The following is a 3,980-nucleotide window of genomic DNA, read 5'->3' as shown; positions in this document are numbered from 1 at the left end:
TTTCCAAGACAACGATAGCACAAATTAACCTCACCTCAACCAAAGATCCATTTTCTATCAATTTTGAATTTGTTTTAATTCTTTTAAAATGTCATATTAAACATGTGTGTAAGATACCTCTGGCTCATGGTACAAAACCTAACACAGGAAGCATAAAACCCCATGTACCCTGAGTGATCCTACTACAACTGATAGTACTACCCATGCACCTCCCTTCAGAAGGGCAGAATCACCAAGCTTTGCTATCAGTCATACAGCCACATCATGAATCCATGATGTACTGAAACACATGCCTGCATATTGGGGGTCTTGCTTGTGCACAAAAGCCTTCAGATGTTCAAAACTTGCCTTCTCTTTGCCACGTATTAAATAATAGAATCAAAGCAAAGGATTATTTCCCCCTACCCTTCAGGAACTGGGCGTTGGATGATCGAAGTTTCTCCATGAAGGCTTGTAGGATGAAGCCCTTGGTCTGCAGACATGGCAGCAGCGCCGGTAGGTCCTCGGGGCACAGCAGGTGCAACATGTGGAAGATGGCCTCTATGATCTGTGAGTGAGTGAGGAGGGTTTTACACCACTCTTAGTGATGGGTGTTTCTTTGAACGTCAAAAAAACGAATTAGTTCCTTTCTAATTTTATTCAACATTAGAGGTACTGAATTACTGAAATTTGTTGACAAGATTTTTCTAAAAAAATTCATTTTTATTCCACATTTGTATATTTGGGTCACTGGATCTGCAGGAAGCACCTTATTAAGCCGTAAAATATTTCTAGTAAACCCTGCCCACTTAAAGTAGATGACAGCCGACCCATTGACGTGCTTCTGACCTCAAGCCCACATCCTACCTTGGCTCCCCACTCTCTGTTCAAGCGAATCAATGTCCAGTTACCTGATCGGTCAGATTGTCCCTGTAGCGGAACTCAGCAAAGTCGGAGATGTCCTCTGATGATCTGAGCGCCTCAATGAGGCTCTCCCACACCGAGGCATACAGTTCAGACGAGCCGTACGCGTTTCTCTCCCTAGGGACCGATAGAGCCAGGGCACCATTGATGCGGACCTTGAAGTTCTTGCAGTCTTTCACCACCGAGGAGAGGGCATTCATGACTTCGATCTAGGAAATAACACTGGCTGGTTTAACATTGCTTTGAACAGTATTGCAGCTTGATGTTGGAGGAGAGCGCCAAGTGATACAGACCAATTTACTACGAGTATGTGTATGGTTCTGACAAACCTAGAACTATAATCAGGTCGGACAAAGATTCAAATCCATGATTATAGCTTTCTGTCATGTCTGGTCCATGCAAAGACAATGGTTGAGAAGGTTGGGGGTTTGATTTGTTTGTTTGATGTTGTTTAACGCTGCACTCAGCAATATTCCAGCTGTATGATGACAGTCTATAAACAATCGAGTCTGGACCAGACAATCTAGTGATTGATGTCATGAGCATCAATTTACTCTCATCTGGGATGAGATGACATGCATCAACCAAGTCAGCAAGCCTGACCATGCGATCCCAATAATTGCCTCTTACCACAAGCATAGTCGCTTTTTAAGGCAAGCATGGGTTGCTGAAGACCTATTCTACCCCGGATTTTCATGGGATGTTGAGGCCAAGAGAAATATTAATTGTTGTAACACTAATGTTAAAAGTTAAATTTTAGGGTGTCCAAAGACAATAGTTCAAAACCATGATTGAAAAATGTCTCCGATTTCAACCCAAAATAATTCTGAATATAGCCTCTAGGGTATAAATTCCATTATTTAACTGTATAGGAAGAGTACTCAAGATTCTGCTTAAACACAAGAACACACTTACTGTCCACTCAGCCTTGCCATGGGGGAGGAGATTGTTCTTGAACATGTTGCTGATAGCGTAGCAGGCGTTCCACCTCACCTAGGGAAGGAACGTCAGATTGAAGAAACATGAACACCCTCAAGGAGTGGACACAATATTGACAGGGCTGAGTGAGCCGGGTTTAATGCCGCTTTGAACAGTATTCCAGTTATCAAGGATGAGAATGAATATTTTCCTTTTCAGCCGAAACTTCTTTGCAATGGAGCAAGGGTCATAATTTGGAGGTGTTTGGGGGGAAGCCATTAGATTTTAACAAATTTGTGGTCAGTAAAATGCGGATCCGCGGAAGATTCTTACTGTGTTAGCTTAATGTGGGAAGAAAGCCTGAAGAGATGCAGGATTCAGATGGAACCCACAAGGATTGCTGTGGTGCCGGCAATCCTAGAAAAATAATCAGGCCGAACCAGGATTCGAACCCATGATCGGAGGTTTCTGCAGCACCATCGGATGGGCCAATGGAGGCGTTGTACAGGTCACATGGCACCACAGGAACATGTGATGGCGTTCTCAGATATCTGCCAGCCAAAGTTTCAATGAGGGCCTGGCTATTGTTGGGAGAACTGGAATAACTCCTTGTATAAGTACTGTGATTCGGCGGGTCTTTATTCTTCATAATCAATTTAATGCTCCCAGCTCGCACAATGCCAAGGTCAGACGATTCGATTCAGATGAAAGGAGAGCGAGTCTCAGTTCACGGTTTTGTGTTGTCCGCCTTTGTGGCCCACATGACATAACCCAGTTATCTCCCCTGCAAGTATCTATTTCCTTTGAGGTGAGGTGAAATTGGGTTTAAGTATTGATTATTAAGATTATTGAACTTATATAGAGACATGCATACACTTGTGTGTGTGTGTGGCTGCATGTACTAGTCAGACTAATGAAGACTTCATAGTGCTAGCACACTGAGATACCATGTCGCAGTGTAACATGAATACCCCCTCAGACACAGTATACTGACTCCGAGTCAACCTGTCCTTGTTTCAGCCCCTTAATGACAAGCACCAGACAGGGTAACAACAAGTTCCATCTTTTAACATCGTTTGATATGACATGGCCAGGGATCGAACCCTGGGCCTTCCCCTCTACCACTAGACCATGGAGGTGGTGTCCTGCCCTGAGGAGGGTGCCGTCCTGTCTACATCTGCTGGGTAACTACCTTCATTGTCCCGGACAGGATGTTCTTCACCAGGGCCTTCACACTCTCTCCAACTGCACTCACAAAGTTACTTTTACCTGGCCACAAAGAAAATGTCATGTTTGAAAAGCTGCACTGACTCTGACTTCAAATTACACAACGTGATGGATTTGATTACATGATATTAATGTGACAGAACTTATAATATTACAATATTACATTCATTCACCTGATGAAGGAGTGAGTGAGTTGGGTTTAACGCCGCTTTTAACAGTATTCCAGTTATATCAAAGCGTGTCAGCTAAAGGTGGGAGGAAAGCCCGAAGTGAAGCAGGTATCAGACGTTTACCACTTCGGTGAAACCCACGAGCACGGGTATGGTGCTGACAAACCTAGAAACATAACCGGGGTGAACCGGGATTCGAACCCAAAATCATAGGTTTCTGGCGTGCCCAAGGGACGCAACTCTGCACAACGAATCACGTCCGAAATCATATACTCCGAAACGTTGTGTTCCTCATGATAAAGAACTTCCATCAATTCTCTTCCTTAATTTAACAGAAGATAATATGGATGATCAATTCTTTATCACAGCTGTATCAATAATGCAACTTATCATATGATCCTATCACACTTTGTCAAAGTTGTAAATACCTCTCGATGATAAAATGAATAAACATGCATGTTTGATCACATTGCTGTACAAAACACTCAAAGGAAAGACAAGTTGCCTAAACCTTGAATTTCTCACATACAAATCTCAGGATATCAATCTGCGGCAATATCCAAGATCCAATCTTCAAGGATCAATATCAAAAGTACCTGGCTTATATTGAAAGTATAACATGACTGTAGGTTGGCGAGGTAGGGAATCTTGTAACAAGTCAAGGAACAGGAGGAAGTGGGGGATTTGGAACCAAGGGACACAACTCTGCCCATTTTCTTTCAAAGCTGACATCGAAAGTTGACTGCAGTATTACCTAGACTT

The 3,980-nt window shown here is 43.1% G+C and overlaps 1 long non-coding RNA gene across 1 annotated transcript; it reads right to left on the bottom strand.

Annotated features, from left to right (window-relative positions):
* Positions 1–1,024: 1,024 nt before the first annotated feature.
* Positions 1,025–3,086, bottom strand: LOC139455833 (uncharacterized). Its single transcript, XR_011652502.1, has 3 exons — positions 3,014–3,086; positions 1,819–1,896; positions 1,025–1,112 (listed from the first exon to the last, which is right to left on the bottom strand). It is a non-coding gene; the product is annotated as an uncharacterized lncRNA (long non-coding RNA).
* Positions 3,087–3,980: the final 894 nt, after the last annotated feature.

This window comes from Haliotis cracherodii, unplaced genomic scaffold (assembly GCF_022045235.1).
Source record: "Haliotis cracherodii isolate W230 unplaced genomic scaffold, xgHalCrac1.p SCAF_11, whole genome shotgun sequence".
In the NCBI taxonomy this organism is placed as follows: domain Eukaryota; kingdom Metazoa; phylum Mollusca; class Gastropoda; order Lepetellida; family Haliotidae; genus Haliotis; species Haliotis cracherodii.
Note: the sequence above shows the minus strand (reverse complement) of the source record. Positions and strands in the feature narration are given on the sequence as shown.